Source organism: Pseudorca crassidens, chromosome 14 (genome assembly GCF_039906515.1).
Source record: "Pseudorca crassidens isolate mPseCra1 chromosome 14, mPseCra1.hap1, whole genome shotgun sequence".
Classification (NCBI taxonomy): domain Eukaryota; kingdom Metazoa; phylum Chordata; class Mammalia; order Artiodactyla; family Delphinidae; genus Pseudorca; species Pseudorca crassidens.
In genome coordinates this window covers 44,529,540-44,547,211 of record NC_090309.1, presented here as the reverse complement: position 1 = coordinate 44,547,211, position 17,672 = coordinate 44,529,540, and the positions used below count along the sequence as shown (strand labels likewise).

Sequence of the window (17,672 nt, the reverse complement as noted above, 5' to 3'; positions counted from 1 at the left end):
TTTAAACAAAGATAATTTTTAACTGGAAAATGCATTTCCCCTAGACATATCAGGAGAACTTGTTGCTCTCCTCTATTTATAAACAGATTACTCCCTTAGTTCATGCTTATTTGCAAAATGGATGGTAGGAGACTCACAGGGGAGAGTGGGCCTATGGATAATTGCCTCTTGCCATAATTTTCTGTAATTGCAAAACCTTATTTTAACTAAGGCATGAGTCTGCTTAGGTTGTATTCATTGCATATTGCAGTGTCACAGACTTAAACATGTTAAGATAAGAGAAACTCTTAAAGGTCTATGTTTAAACACAGTTTATGGTTAGAGACTTGCTCCATATTCCTTCGGTCATACATTATGACTAACGAACGTTCTACTGTTTAATGGATGTGGGCACGAAGCAGAAAGGATGATTGGCCAGAAGATCCTTTAAGGGCTTACTTAGCTCCTAACTGGTTATTTCACTGGGTGCAGAAGATGAAGTTACACCAACATGTTATTAATTTACAAGTTTGATGTTTACCTTTGTAATGCCTATGAATAAATGTATTGCTAAACAATATCATAAACTGTTGACCCTACTTGGAGTGGAACTTGTTTAGAATCATCATTTGACTCAGGAGAAGCACTTACATACAAAAATAATGAATGTGTCTGTTAGAAGTAGTTTTAAACAAATTATTAAATTATTATTATGATTCTGAAACTAGTCCTTATGGATTCAACTACCTTTTTATACCTCTTATTAGCATCGTTACTATATGTACTAACTTGAAAGTTAGTATCATTCTTTCTTGAGAAACTCACTCAATTTTCAGTCAGTCAGACTGACATATGCCCTCACTGTCCCAGTCCCCCACCCAAGTCCTATTAGGGTGATTTAATACATTTAACAATATGTGTATGCTTACTTTTCCTCCTTATCCTATAACTATCTGGAGGTAGCATTTTTATTAGGTCACTCCTTGCTCAAAATCTTTCACTAATTTTGACAGTACTAAATCTAAATGGCTTAACAAGAATTCAGGGTTCTACATAAATTTCCTCCAATGACCTTCCTATCCTGTTTCCTCCTTCCCCTATAGTAGTCCCTCTTTCCCTCACCCCAAACCCATTACTCTGTATACAGGGTGTCCACCCAGCAAAGCCTGCCTTTCTCTTCTCAGGGTTATTAACATCCAGTTCATTCTTCATGACCCATATCACATCTGCTCCCTCCACAAAGCCCTAACTGGCCCTTGGTTGTAGCAACCAATCCCTCCTTTGGACCCCTCCAGTGCTTCTTGGTAACCATAACTACCATTGACTACATGGGGACTGAGGCCCTCAAGGAGGGTTTTGTTGACTTGAATTGTTGAGCTGAATTATTTGTGTTGGTTACTTTTCTTTTCTTTTTTAAATTGACGTATAATTGACATACAACATCATATTAGTTTCAGGCGTACAACCTAACAATTTGATATTTGTGGATATTGTGAAATGATCACCACAATACATCTAGTTAATGTCCATCACCATACATTGTTACAGAATTTTTTTTCTTGTGATGAGAACTTTTAAGGTCTACTCTCTTAGCAGCTTTCAAATATACACTACAGTGTTATTAACTATAGTTGCCATGCTGTATGTTATATCCCCATGACTTATTTATTTTATAACTGAGAGTTTGTACCTTTGATTCCCTTCACTCATTTTGCCCACCCCCCACCCCCCACCTCTGGCAACCACCAATTTGTTCTCTCTATCTATGTATCTAATTTTTAAAAATCTGACCTTATCTAACCCCTTTCAGATAGACTGAAAAGTCCTTGCAAGAAAGCTCGTGTGGGGAGACCTTCAAGATGGCGGAGGAGTAAGATGTGGAGATCACCTTCCTCCCCACAAATACATCAGAAATACATCTACACGTGGAACAACTCCTACAGAACACCGACTGAACGCTGGCAGAAGAACTCAGACTTCCCAAAAGGCAAGGAACTCCCCACGTACCTAGGCAGGGCAAAAGAAAAAAGTAAAAACAGAGACAAAAGAATAGGGACGGGACCTGCACCAGTGGGAGGGAGCTGTGAAGGAGGGAAAGTTTCCATACACCAGGAAGCCCCTTCTCGGGCAGACACGGGGGTGGTGGAGCGGGGAGCTTCGGAGCCATGGAGGAGAGCACAGCCACAGGGGTGCGGAGGGCAAAGCGTAGAGATTCCCGCACAGAGGATTGGTGCCGACCAGCACTCACCAGCCCGAGAGGCTTGTCTGCTCACCCGGGGGCGGGCGGGGGCTGAGAGCTGAGGCTCGGGGCTTTGGAGGTCAGATCCCAGGGAAAGGAGTGGGGTTGGCGGTGGGAACAAGCCTGAAGGGGCTAGTGTGCCACAGCTAGCCGGCAGGTAGTCCGGGAAAAGGTCTGGGCTTGCCTAAGAGGCAAGAGACCATTGTTTCGGGGTGCACGAGGAGAAGGGATTCAGAGCACCACCTAAACGAGCTCCAGAGACAGGCGCGAGCCACGGCTATCAGCGCGGACCCCAGAGACGGGCATGAAATGCTAAGGCTGCTGCTGCCACCACCAAGAAGCCTGTGTGCAAGCACAGGTCACTATCCACACTTCCCCTCCCGGGAGCCTGTGCAGCCCGCCACTGCCAGGGTCCCGGGATCCAGGGCCAACTTCCCTGGGAGAACACATGGCGCACCTCAGGCTATTGCAACGTCACACCGGCCTCTGCCGCTGCAGGCTCGCCCCGCATCCGTACCCCTTCCTCCACCCGGCCTGAGTGAGCCAGAGCCCCCGAATCAGCTGCTCCTTTAATCCTGTAATGTCTGAGCGAAGAACAGACACCCTCAGGCGACCTACACCCAGAAGCAGGGCCAAATCCAAAGGTAAAACCCAGGAGCTGAGGGAACAAAGAAGAGAAAGGAAATTTTTCCCAGCAGCCTCAGGAGCAGCGGATTAAATCTCCACAATCAACGTGATGTGCCATTCAACTGTGGAATACCTGAATAGACAATGAATCATCCCAAAATTGGGGTGGTGGACTTGGGAGAAACTGTAGACTTGGGGTTTGCTTGCTGCATCTAAAATTTGTTTCTGGTTTTATGTTTATCTTAGTTTAGTATCTAGAGTTTATTATGATTGGTAGATTTGTTTATTGATTTGGTTGCTCTCTTCCTTTTTTTTTATATATAGACATATATATATTTTTTTCCTTTTTCTCTTTATGTGAGTGTGTATGTGTATGCTTCTTTGTGTAACTTTGTCTGTATAGCTTTGCTTTAACCATTTGTCTTAGGGTTCTGTCTGTCCATTTTTTTGGACTTTTTTTTTAGTATAATTTTTACTGATTGTTATCATTGGTGGATTTGTTTTTGGTATGGTTGCTCTCTTCTTTCCTTTTTTAATATTTTTAAATTTTTTTAATTTTTAATAAGTTTAAAAATTCATTTTAATAACTTTATTTTGTTTTATTTTATATTTTTTCTTTCTTTTTTTCTCCCTTTTCTTCTGAGCGATGTGGTTGACAGGGTCTTTGGGCTCCAGCCAGGTGTCAGGCCTGTGCCTCTGAGATGGGAGAGCTGAGTTCAGGACCTTGGTCCACGACAGACCTCCTGGCTCCACATAATATCAAACGGCAAAAGCTCTCCCAGAGACCTCCATCACAACGTTAAGACCCAGCTCCACTCAATGACCAGCAAAGCTACAGTGCTGGACACCCTATGCCAAACAACTGGCAAGACAGGAACACAACACCACCCATTAGCAGAGAGACTGCCTAAAATCATAATAAGATCACAGACACCCCAAAACACACCACTGGATACAGTCCTGCCCACCAGAAAGACAAGACCCAGCCTCATCCAACAGAACACAGGCACCATGCCCCTCCACCAGGAAGCCTACACAATCCACTGAACGAAACTTAGCCACTGGGAGCAGACACCAAAAACAACGGGAACTATGAACTTGCAGCCTGCAAAAAGGAGACCCCAAACACGGTAAGTTAAGCAAAATGAAAAGACAGTGAAACACACAGCAGATGAAGGAGCAAGTAAAAACCCACCAGACCAAGCAAATGAAGAGGAAATAGGCAGTCTACCTAAAAAAGAATTCAGAGTAATGATAGTAAAGATGATCCAAAATCTTGGAAATAGAATGAAGAAAATACAAGAAACATTTAACAAGGACCAAGAAGAACTAAAGAGCAAACAAACAATGATGAACAGCACAATAAATGAAATTTAAAATTCTCTAGATGGAATCAATAGCAGAATAACTGAGGCAGAAGAACGGATAAGTGATCTGGAAGGTAAAACAGTGGAAATAACTATGGCAGAGTAGAATAAAGAAAAAAGAATGAAAAGAATTGAGGACAGTCTTAGAGACCTCTTGGACAACATTAAATGCACCAACATTTGAATTATAGGGGTCCCAGAAGAAGAAGAGAAAAAGAAAGGGACTGAGCAAATATTTGAAGAGATTATAGTTGAAAACTACCCTAATATGGGAAAGGAAATAGTCAGTGAAATCCCAGAAGTGCAGAAAGTCTCATTCAGGATAAATCCAAGGAGAAACACACTAAGACACATAATAATGAAACTGTCAAAAATTAAATACAAAGAAAAAAATTAAAAGCACCAAGGGAAAAAGAACAAATAACATACAAGTGAATTCCCATAAGGTTAACAGCAGATCTTTCAGAAGAAACTCTGCAAGCCAGAAGGGAGTGGCAGGACACATTTAAAGTGATGAAAGGGAAAAACCTACAACCAAGATTACTCTACCCAGCAAGGATCTCACTCAGATTCAACGGAGAAATTAAAACCTTTACAGACAAGCAAAAGCTAAGAGAATTCAGCACCACCAAACCAGCTTTACAACAAATGCTAAAGGAACTTCTCTAGGCAGGAAATACAAGAGAAAGAAAAGACTTACAATAACAAACCCCAAACAATTAAGAAAATGGTAATAGGAACATACATATTGATAACTACCTTAAATATAAATGGATTAAATGCTCCAACCAAAAGTCATAGACTGGCTGAATGGATACAAAAACAAGACCCATACATATGCTGTCTACAAGAGACACATTTCAGACCTAGGGACACATACAGACTGAAAATGAGGGGATGGAAAAAGATTCCATGCAAATGGAAATCAAAAGAAAGCTGGAGTAGCAATACTCATATCAGATAAAATAGACTTTAAAACAAAGACTATTATAAGGACAAATAGGACACTACATAATGATCAAGTGAACAATCCAAGAAGATATAACAATTGTAAATATTTATGCACCCAACATAGGAGCACCTCAATACATAAGGCAAATGCTAAGAGCCATAAAAGGGGAAACAGTAACACAATCAGAGTAGGGGACATTAACACCCCACTTTCACCAATGGACAGATCATCCAAAATGAAAATAAGTAAGGAAACACAAGCTTTACATGATACATTAAAGAAGATGGACTTAATTGATATTTATAGGACATTTCATTCAAAAACAACAGAATACACCTTCTTCTCAAGTGTTCATGGAACATTCTCCAGAATAGATCATATCTTGGGTCACAAATCAAACCTTGGTAATTTTAAGAAAATTGAAATTGTATCAAGTATATTTTCTGACTACAACGCTATGAGACTAGATATCAATTACAGGAAAAATGTGTAAAAAATACAAACACATGGAGGCTAAACAATACACTCCTAAATAACCAAGCGATCACTGAAGAAATGAAAGAGGAAATCAAAAAATACCTAGAAACAAATGACAATGAAAACATGATGACTCAAAACCTATGGGATGCAGTAAAAGCAGTTCTAAGACGGAAGTTTATAGCAATAAAATCCTACCTCAAGAAACAAGAAAAATCTCAAATAAACAACCTAACCTGACACCTAAAGCAATTAGAGAAAGAAGAACAAAAAAACCCCAAAGTTAGCAGAAGGAAAGAAATCATAAAGATCAGATCAGAAATAAATGAAAAAGAAATGAAGGAAACAATAGCAAAGATCAGTAAAACTAAAAGCTGGTTCTTTGAGAAGATAAACAAAATTGATAAACCATTAGCCAGACTCATCGAGAAAAAAAGAAGAGTCAAATCAATAGAATTAGAAATGAAAAAGGAGAAGTTACAACTGACACTGCAGAAATACAAAGGATCATGAGAGATTACTACAAGCAACTATATGCCAATAAAATGGACAACCTGGGAGAAATGGACAAATTCTCAGAAAAGCACAACCTTCTGAGACTGAACCAGGAAGACATAGAAAGTATAAACAGACCAATCACAAGCACTGAAACTGAGACTGTGATTAAAAATCTTCCAACAAACAAAAGCCCAGGACCAGACGGCTTCACAGGCGAATTCTATCAAACATTTAGAGAAGAGCTAACGCCTATCCTTCTCAAACTTTTCCAAAATATAGCAGAGGGAAGACCACTCCCAAACTCATTCTATGAGACCACCATCACCCTGATACCAAAACCAGACAAAGATGTCACAAAGAAAGAAAACTACAGGCCAATATCACTGATGAATATAGATGCAACAATCCTCATCAAAATACTAGCAAACAGAATCCAAGAGCATATTAAAAGGATCATACACCATGATCAAGTGGGGTTTATCACTGGAATGCAAGGATTCTTCAATATATGCAAATCAATCAATGTGATAAACCATATTAACAAATCAAAGGATAAAAACCATATGATCATCTCAATAGATGCATAAAAAGCTTTCAACAAAATTCAACACCCATTGTTGATAAAAACTCTCCAGAATGTACATGTAGAGGGAACTTACCTCAACATAATAAAGGCCATATATGACAAACCCACAGCCAACATCGTTCTTAATGGTGAAAAACTGAAACCATTTCCTCTAAGATCAGGAACAAGACAAGGTTGTCCACTCTCACCACTATTATTCAACATAGTTTTGGAAGTTTTAGCCACAGCAATCAGAGAAGAAAAAGAAATAAAAGGAATCCAAATCAGAAAAGAAGAAGTAAAACTGTCACTGTTTGCAGATGACATGATACTATACACAGAGAATCCTAAAGATGCTATCAGAAAACTACTAGAGCTAATCAATGAATTTGGTAAAGTAGCAGGACACAAAATTAATGCACAGAAATCGCTTGCATTCCTACACACTAATGATGAAAAACCTGAAAGGGAAATTAAGGAAACACTCCCATTTACCATTGCAACAAAAAGAATAAAATACCTAGGAATAAACCTACCTAAGGAGACAAAAGACCTGTATGCAGAAAACTATAAGACACTGATGAAAGAAATTAAAGACGATACAAACAGATGGAGAGATAGACCATGTTCTTGGATAGGAAGAAGAAACATTGTGAGAATGACTACACTATCCAAAGCAATGTACAGATTCAATGCAATCCCTATCAAACTACCAATGGCATTTTTCACTGAACTAGAACAAATAATTTCACAATTTGTATGGAAACACAAAAGACCCTGAATAGCCAAAGCAATCTTGAGAAAGAAGAACGGAGCTGGAGGAATCAGGCTCCCTGACTTCAGAGTATACTACAAAAGGTACAGTAACCAAGACAGTATGGTACTGGCACAAAATCAGAAATATAGATCAATGGAACAGGATAGAAAGCCCAAGATAAACCCACATACATATGGTCACCTTATCTTTGATAAAGGAGGCAAGAGTATACAATGGAGAAAAGACAGCCTCTTCAATAACTGCTGCTGGAAAACTGGACAGCTACAAGTAGACAAATGAAATGAGAACACTCCCTAACACCATACACAAAAATAAACTCAAAATGGATTAAAGACCTAAATGTAAGGGCAGACACTATACAACTCTTAGAGGAAAACATAGGCAGAACACTCTATTACATATATCACAGCAAGATCCTTTTTGACCCACCTCCTAGAGAAATGGAAATAAAAACGAAAATAAACAAATGGGACCTAATGAAACTTAAAAGCTCTTGTACAGCAAACGAAACCATAAACAAGATGAAAAGACAATCCTCAGAATGGGAGAAAATATTTGCAAACAAAGCAAGTGACAAAGGATTAATCTCCAAAATTTACAAGCAGCTCACACAGCTCATTATCAAAGAAACAAACAACACAATCCAAAAATGGGCAGAAGACTTAAATAGGCATTTCTCCAAAGAAGATGTACAGATTGCTAACAAACGCATTAAAGGATGCTCAACATCACTAATCATTAGAGAAATGCAAATCAAAACTACAGTGAGGTATCACTTCACACCAGTTAGAATGGCCATCATCAAAAAATCTACAAACAATAAATGCTGGAGAGGGTATGGAGAAAAGTTAACCCTCTTGCACTGTTGGTGGGAATGTGAATTGATACAGCCACTATGGAGAACAGCATGGAGGTTCCTTAAAAAATTAAAAATAGAACTAGCATATGATCCAGCAATCCCACTACTGGGCATATACTCTGAGAAAACCATAATTCAAAAAGAGTCATGTACCACAATGTTCATTGCAGCTCTCTTTAGAATAGCCAGGGCATGGAAGCAACCTAAGAGTTCATTGACAGATGAATGGATACAGAAGATGTGCACATATATAAAATGGAGTATTACTCAGCCATAAAAAGAAACGAAATTGAGTTATTTGTAGTGAGGTGGATGGACCTAGAGTCTGTCACACAGAGTGAAGTAAGTCAGAAAGAGGAAAGCAAATACCGTATGCTAACACATATATATGGAATCTAAAAAAAAAAAAAAAAGGTTCTGAAGAACCTAGGGGCAGGACAGGAATAAACACGCAGACGTAGAGAATGGACTTGAGGATATGGGGAGGGGGAAGGGTAAGTTGGGACGAAGTGAGAGAGTGGCATTGACATATATACACTACCAAATGTAAGATAGATAGCTAGTGGGAAGCAGCTGCATAGCACAGGGAGATCAGCTTGGTGCTTTGTGACCACCTAGATGGGTGGGATAGGGAGGGAGGGAGGGAGACGCAAGAGGGAGGAGATATGGGAATATATGTATATGTATAGCTGATTCACTTCGTTATAAAGCAGAAACTAACACCATTGTAAAGCAATAATACTTCAATAAAGATGTTAAAAAAAAAGGTGGTGTGTCTACGCATCTAGTACAGTTTGAACACATATTAACTGAATGCATTGATGCATGAATGAATTGATGAAAAAGTGACTGAAAATTGAATAAATGAATGTGTGAATGGTACAGATTTCAGGGTATACATGGAAAAATATATCCTAAATTAATACAAACAATTTGGAGTCTACTGAGGATAAGATAGGTAGAATTCTTAAAAGCCAAGGCTCTTGATACTTAAATTATCCTTTAATGTCTACAGGGCAAAAAAGTAGTGGGTCTAGCAAGAACAGCCAGAAATGGGCTCTTTTAGTTCCACAGGACTCTGTTGAGTCCTGTGTGTTTAGGAATTTACGATCAGCATGAAGTTATGGTGACAACCTGTCCACACAATGTCCCCCTTTCCTTCTATCCAAGGAGGGATCATGACCTCATTCTCAGGGAAGTGGACTCTCCTCCAAAGCATTTGAGGACCACTTCTTTCACAGATTAAATGAAATGCAAAATGGGTCCAGGGCAAAACAAGTCTTACTAATAGAGCATGCATGATTCCTGGGGGGAAAAGTCATTGCTAAGTTGTATATGTATTTTTTTTTCTGAACCTTTGAAAAGATCAACTCTGGTTTCAGTTTAATTTTTTTTTTTTTTTCAGAAGAAACCTACATGGCCACTGCTTCAAATTTGTTCCAGATGGATTTAGTCATAGAATGATTGATTATCCACTCAGTTGCGAGCTATGTGGTTAAGCTCAGAAATCTACAACAAACTGATCTGGAGCTGTGTTTCACGGTAAGTGGCAGAAAGGATAATCCTTAAATTGTCATTTTAGAGTCAGTGATGAGGAAAGAGGAATTTAGTGAGGCTACTTATGTCAAGAGAATGTACTAGTAAATGGATGGCTGAATATGAGGGAATCTTATGAGCATAATGCTTTTTTTTCCTCCTCTGTACATCATGGTAAAGGGAACCAGATCTGACCGGGAGCCCCCCAAGGGCTTCCCCAACTCTCACTGCCTGCTGCCTGCTTCATGAATTAGCCCAGCCTCCCGGGGATGCTCCAGGCCCGAGGTCAGAGGCTGGCTTCTACCTGGCTGCTGAGGCACCCATTTATCCTACTACCCACTCAATAGGCCCACAGAGGTTTTTATTATTGGCATCAGAGACACCTGAGAAAATCTGGAAGCTAATTCTGGGGGAGAGTGAACCTAGGAGAAAATGTACTGTTCTCTATACAGAGCTGTATTATGTACTTTAAAAAGCAATTTAAATTTGGTCCGTTACCATTTTCTTTAAGGAAAAAAAAACCCCTTTGCTTTGGATTTTGGTTATTCCTTTTAACAGCTGCATTAGCCTTTTCTCTATTCTTTCCCTCTGGTTAAGTCACAATCGGGCCATCAGAATATTCTTTTGGGGAGATTGGATGTGGCTGGTGGCGCTCCCTACATGTCACCATCTGTTTTTATTAGTTGTTCAATTTCTTGGTTTCCACCCTCATGGTGATTTTCTACTTTTGCTCATATATCCTTTCTCTTTTCCCTTTCCCTTAGAGTGCTATTCTACTTCATTACTGCCTCCTTGTCGAAAAACAAATCACTATTCTGCCCCTTATCATGATAACTGCTCCTCAGAACTGATGAAAATTCATGTTGGACTTCATGGCCTCTGAAATTTTAGGTCTTACACAACTTATTTATTGTAACCTTAGGTTATATTTAGCACGTCTCCCTGTAGAATTTTGAGGCAAAAGATGTAAACATACTTAAACACAAAAATGATGACTAGGAAGCAGGCTTTTGAATAGGCTGTAGGAAGAAAAATGTGACTGAAACAGAACAGAGATTTCTATGAGAGAGATGGAGAACATTTTCCATGATTCCCTAACAAACACACAAATATTACAGATGTCTAGGACAAAAGTTCACGTTGAGGCAAGAACAGTGTTTATTAAATTTCTTTTATATAACAGGCATGTGGATACATGCTAATCTGCAAAAATAAAGGGAGTTTTTGTGTTTGCTCATAAAGTTTTTGTTCCATGGATATTGTTTATTTGTAGAGTGGAGTAAAGCAGGATTTTAACTAAAAAGTCTGAAAATCAGAGTATATATTCATAATTATTTATGAGTGGTTTTGGAGAGGATTGATAGCATTTTAGAAGTTCCATATCCATGAAGAAGAGAAGGGTACATTCATTCAAAACGAGCTGTTAGAAGCTGTGAGGTTCTTCTTTCGAACAGTACTTTGCCTGTTTCAACCACACCCATCAGGATACGTATCTGAGTGAGTCATCCAGGCTCCTGCACCGCTGGGGAGGTGGGTGCATTTTGCTTTTTAACTCATATTTTGCTTTTGAAACCATTTAATATTCTAGATTTAACTCTAAAGTTTTGGATGGAATCATTTCAGGGAGAATTTAATTACAGATTGTGGTAGGCAGCTTCTAACATGGCTTGCAATGATCCCAGACTCCTGGCATTCACACCCTTGACTGTGGGCTGGATTTAGTAGCTTGTTTCTAATGAACAAAATATGGCAAAAGTGATAGACTGTCACTTCAGTGATTGAGTTACAGAAGACTGTGACTTCAGTCTTATTAGCACTCACTTTCTTGCTGGCACTTTCTCCTGCCCTTTCCCTTGCTGACTCTGACGAAGAAGGCTGCTGTGCTGTGAGGTGCTCTAGGGAGAGGTATATGTGGCTAGGAGCCATGGAGGAAGAACTCATAAGAAATGCCGGCAGGAAGTGAATCCTGCCAACAACCACTAGTTGAGTGAGCTCGGAAGGGGATTCTTCCCAGTCAAGCCTTGAGACAACTGCAGATTGTGAAAGACCCAAAGCCTGAGGACCCAACTAAGCCGTACTTTGATTCAGACCCAGAGAAGCTGTGAAATAATAAATGTTTGTTGTTTTAGGCTGCTGCGTTTTAGGACAATTTGTCACGTGGCAACAGATAACTCATAGGCTTCCTTATGCTTTTTGTGTAACGGATAATAATGCATGAGCTCAGGAAAGACTGATTGCTTTGGTTGTAAGCCTGGTTTGAATCTGAGGCTGAAAAACATCCTGAAATATGAAATGAACAAACCTGTAGACTTTAAACAGGCTGTTCTTTGCTAAAAGGTATTCATGTCCCCCAGTGAAGGCAGAAAATCTTAATTCAAAATTCAGAAAATAATAAAGAACCCGTAATATTTAATGTTGTCACCTTTATGTTTTAAATGAGTTTATAGTAATACATGCAAAAAATATATTTACTCTGCGCCAAAAAACAAAAAACGAAAAAAAAAACAAAACCAAAAAAACAACTCCTTTCCAAGCTAGGATTGAAATGGAGTCCTTGGCTGTGGCATGAACCATAATAATTACCCATGTCCATGCCTCGGGGGGAAGACTGCAGTGATCTAGTTTTTAAAGCTTCAGTGATTTGGTCCAGACTTTTAGCAAACAACCAGCACTAGGTGTGAACTGTTTTGTCAATAAAGCTTCAAGACATTAGAACTGTCTGGTTTTTTGTTTCTGAGTCATTAATGCTATTATAATCACAGAATACACCTGCATTCTTCTCAGGGCAGATTTTAACTTGCTCTGGTATGTTTTCCTGATAAAAATGCCATTTGAAAGTCAAAGAAGAGTTCCTATCAATAGAAATAGTTTAAATGCCACGCACGCACGTATCAGTCAAGAACCATATAGCGACCACACTTCCAAGGCTTGTAGCCTAGACAAAGTGCACTCTCTCTACCTCTTTTTTTCTCTTTCTCATTCTTTTAAAATTATTTTGAATAAGAGCTTGGAAGGGACAACGCTTAATTTTGACAGCTGAGGCCCAGAGAGGTTAACTGGTTTAATACAGTCAGAGTCACTTAGGGGAAGATTCAGATGGGAACCTTTTTCTCTTGCTGAGTTTTATGGAATTTCTGCCACTTTTTGCTGCCAAAGACTACTTTCTGGATCCCCCTGAGCATTCAAGCATAAAAACATTCCACTACAGGAGAAAATTCTATTAATTAATAGGGGAGATATCTGTGCATTACAGCTGTAACTGTTACAATGGAATTTATATTGGAGAAACTGAGTGTCTAATCAGAGGAGAAGAATATCTTTTTGAAAAAAAAAAAAAGAAAAAAACCCACCACATGCAGATCTAATTCTATCCAAAGTATATCACACTGCTAACTGCAGAAAATAGAGAATGAAGAATCACTAGACATATCAGCTTCTTGGTGGGCAGCACAAATTGTCAGCTACTGGAAGATAGGCTCTGAATATACCAACAGAATCTGGGAGCTTGTTAGAAATGTGAACCTTGGGTCTCACCCAACACCTACTGAATCAGAATCTTCATTTTAATAGGATCCCCAAGGAATTCACATGTTCAGTAAAGTTTGAGAATCATTGGTCTATCACACATAGCATATAGAAGATCCTCAAAAACATATTAGAGAATGGAATCCCAAATTTAAAGAATCCCTCAGACAATTTTATAAAAACAGAAAAATTGATTTATTCAGGTGTCACCTTTTCTTTTTTTCTTCATCAGTCCTTTGAGGAAAATATGTACTTATACACATATACACAGGTAGAAAATGGTCACTGTAATACTATTTTACAAGATACTTCAGCAGAACCTATTTTTGATTAGAATAGTCTTATGCTTGCTCATGTCCTCTACTCTCCTATCTTGCTCTCTTTTTCTCTCTCTTCCAGTTCCATTCTACATCTCTTTTTCTGCCTCTCATTCCTCTTACAACTGCTATTGTCTCCCAGAGTAAGAGGAGGTCCCTGGAAGAGAAGGATATAGCTCAACTGTTTGCTCTGTTTTGCTTTTTTTCTCCATAAATGTATGAATACATTCCTGGCCTCTACCCTCACAGGTGTTCACTGCATTTTTGCTTTTTTCCTTAGGTGATTGATTTTCATACTGAGTGGTGTGTGGTGATGGTAGATGGTGTTGGGGGTAAAGTATCACTGTTACTTGAGTCACTCAGCAGAAGAGCCAGGGAAATTCTCATAACTGGCTTCACTGTTTCATCTTAAGAATATGTGGTATATATATATATAGTTACCCCTCTTATCTTTGGTTTCGCTTTCCGAAGTTTCAGTTACCCACATGGTCAACCATGGTCTAAAAATATTATATGAAAAATTCCAGAAATAATTCATATGTTTTAGATTGCCTGCTATTCTGAATAGTGTGGTGAAATACCTTGCCATCCCACTCCATCCTGCCGATGACATGAATCATCCCTTTGTCTAGCATAGCCTGCCCATCAGCCGATTAGTAGCATCTTGCTTATCAGATCCACTGTTTTGGATATCGCAGTGCTTGTGTTCAAGTAACCCTTACTTCACTTAATACTGGTCTCAAAGCTCAAGAGTAGTGATGCTGGCAACTAGGGTATGCTACAGAGAAACCGTAAAGTGCTTCCTTTAAGTGAAAAGGTGGAAGTTCTCGACTTAATAAGGAAAGAAAAACATTTTGTATGCTGAGGTTGCTAAGATCTATGGTAAGAATGAATCTTCTAAATGTGAAATTGTGAAAAAAGGAAAAAGAAATTCATGCTAGTTTTACTGCCAAACTCAAACTGTAAAAGTTATGGCCAGTGCATGATAAGTGCTTAGTTAAGATGGAAAAGGCATTAAATTTGTACAATAAGATATTTTGAGAGAGAAAGAGACCACATTCATATAACTTTTATTACAGTATATTGTTATAATTGTTCTATTTCATTATTAGATACTGTTGTTAATCTCTCACTGTGCCTAACTTATAAATTAAACTTTATCATAGGTATGTATGTATTGGAAAAAAATTGTATATATAGAGTTTGGTACTATCCATGGTTTCAGGCATCTGCTGGGGGTCTTGGAACATATCTCTCAAGGATAAGTGGGGACACTGTATTTAAAATCGATCAATGGGCAAGCAATACTTAAGTCATGAATTTTTAGCTACAGTAGTTACCCAGTTATGATCTCTGTAGTTAACTGTAACAGAGAAGAGAAAGTATTTCTTCTCCTTTAAGGGAAAGTGGTGTTTTCTTTTTTGCTGAGTAATAGAGTTGACATAACACTGATGTGTCATCTACTAGAATAATTTTAAGATGTAGCTCTCCAAATCAACTACAGAGGCTTGGTCTGACTTTGAATCTGCACCTGATTCTTCTTTTCCTAATTTGAGATTTATACTGAGGAATAGGCAGGCCAGTTGCTTGCAGTTACTTTTACCCCTTGTCAGGACCTCTATTTGATTTTTTAAGCTCTTGAGAAAATTCAAAACATCATTCATATTTAATCAAATAATTCATGCAGTCTTCCTTATTGATGTTGTTCTTATTCTCCCTTGTCATTATAAACTGTTCCCTTTAATACAAGACCAGAAACTGTGTATTTTACCAAGAAAAATACATACATTTTGTTATGGATTCATAATGCTTTGGGGAGTGTGTAATTGTGCCTACTCCTGACTTTGATATTATAACCAGCTTTTCTAATAATTCTTTAAAACTCTGTTAGAACCCTAATACTGTTTGTGGCCAGGTTTTTACAATGACAACTAAATAGCCCAAGCTCTTTTTCTAATACAGTGATATTCTATTTGGGGTATTAACCATCAGTGATAGCTTGGTTTATTGGAAACTATTGCTCTGGCATGCTTAAACAATCCATTTTTCTGTTTAAATTGAAAAAATCAGAGAAGATTGTTTAGTTTACTTACAGTTGGACTCTAATTTACAATGGCTTTGCTATTAAACATTTTTTAAAATGAACTAGTCACCAAATAATCTTTCCTGTTTTTTCAGAACTATCATTAGCTGTATAAATTGCACCACAATTAAACTTCCTTCTTTTATTTAGCTTCTTTTTATCATTAGCTTTTCCCCCCTGCCCAATTACTAAAGAAAGGAGGTCTTGAAATTGAAGTTGAGAACGAAGCCCAGCATCTTTACCAGCTTGTGTGGAAGGACATTTTTCTCTGGCTACCTTCCTCCCTGGATTAGGGCTCTTCTGATGCACCAAGTCGTGAAATAGTTTTACAAAAAGGGCCCACAGCTTTTACTGGGAAGTTTAATTAATCATGAATAACTGGAATTTTCTGCCTTGTTTGTTGAGTGACGTTTTATTCTTGGCTACATACTGACTATATAATTTGCCAAAGTCTGAGGAATAAAAGAGCATGGGCATTCAATGTCAGTCCCAGATAAGTTATTTTCTAATCCACTCTATGATGGTCTATCTAAAAACTTTATTTTGTTAAAAATTCAGTTGCCCAAGAACACAAAGGTAGGTCAGGATGGAATCCAGGTAAATCTCTAAGAAATATTAGTCAAGACATGGTCAGGATGTAGCTGAAGTGTAAGGCAACAGAGTGTTAGAGGTTACACCTTAACACTTTTATTTCTTTGTTGACTCTTTCTATATTCCATCCAATAATGTCTTTATTGATTAAATCATGTAGTAGCTGTCCAAGGTGCCCTTTCCCTTGTGATAGGTAAACACATGAATTTAGAAAGCAGTTCCCAGTGTTGATTTTACGAGAATAATAAGAGGAGGAACTGTGTTCCAAATCATTTTAGAAGCATTATCAGCTTTGATCAGTTTAATTTCAGTACATGTTACTTTCCTACCAAAAAATGGTGCATTGTTACATGTTTGTGCACATGCATGTATATGGGCATGAACTTGAGTGGGTATGTGTATGTGTGCATGTGTGTGAGTGTAAATAGCTGGAATAAACTAAATCTAGGAAAGAAAGGGGGTATTTAGGCTGTGTGGGCAGGTTTCTAAGGTGTCTTTTAACAGCTTCTTTTGGAATGTCCTTTCCTTTTTTAGACAAGATATCTTCTGATATCACAAACTGCTCAGGACAGAACATGGATAAGGAGGGAAAACCATCTTACATAACAGTATCTCTTTAGGCCTCAAATGATGAAAAACAGTGATTAGGAAAAAAGCTTACTGGTGGGTTTCGAATGATGCCAAATACCTCAATCACTCATATATTTTAGGAGAATTATTAAAGTTGAACTAATTCTCTAAGAAGCTTCCTCAAATAAACAACAAATTTGAAGGATTCAACAACAGACTCTGAAAAACAGACTTATACTGCTCTTCATAATTTTGGTATATTTAAACATATTGAGATACTTAGGTTTTTTAGTGAATAGTGAAAAAGTCAGCAACAATTTAATGGCATACTCATTTTGTGAATGTATGTATGAGAGGAGGGCTTTGCTGCAAAATAGTGAGCTCTAACTAATCACTACTGAACAAAAATTCTTCCCTAATCCAGGTTGTGATAGACCTGGTCTCCAGGGTGGACACTGAATGGGAACCTCTGAGTTGTTTCCTGTTTTGGATTGTGTTCCACATTTCCACTCAAGGGAGTAGGATTAGATTCTCTGCAGCACACACAGCTGTTTAGAGTGCAAAACTTATTTCACTACAGTCTCTGGAGCTTTTTGAGATTTAACTATTTGCATAAAGGCAGTTGCAATTTCCATCATGATTCTCCCTTTAGCTGGGCACACATAAAGCAATACACACAGCTTTTATGGTTGTCTCTAGTTCCATCGTC

At 38.3% G+C, this 17,672-nt stretch overlaps 2 protein-coding genes across 6 annotated transcripts in view; one reads left to right on the top strand and one right to left on the bottom strand.

The window, feature by feature from the left end:
• Window positions 1–17,672, top strand: part of CCDC85A (coiled-coil domain containing 85A) — a 685,546-nt gene that overhangs the window by 192,355 nt on the left and 475,519 nt on the right. For 2 of the 3 annotated variants that reach the window (XR_010934545.1, XR_010934546.1), the window contains exons 4-5: window positions 1,790–1,966; window positions 9,750–9,883. The gene's annotated coding sequence lies outside the window, so the exon portion shown is untranslated. Of the gene's footprint in view, window positions 1–1,789; window positions 1,967–9,749; window positions 9,884–11,751; window positions 12,553–17,672 lie in introns of those variants that run through there. The other variant, XR_010934547.1, reaches the window with a different exon arrangement.
• The window catches only part of EFEMP1 (EGF containing fibulin extracellular matrix protein 1), a 68,293-nt gene that overhangs the window by 33,004 nt on the left and 17,617 nt on the right, over window positions 1–17,672 (bottom strand). The window lies entirely within an intron of this gene.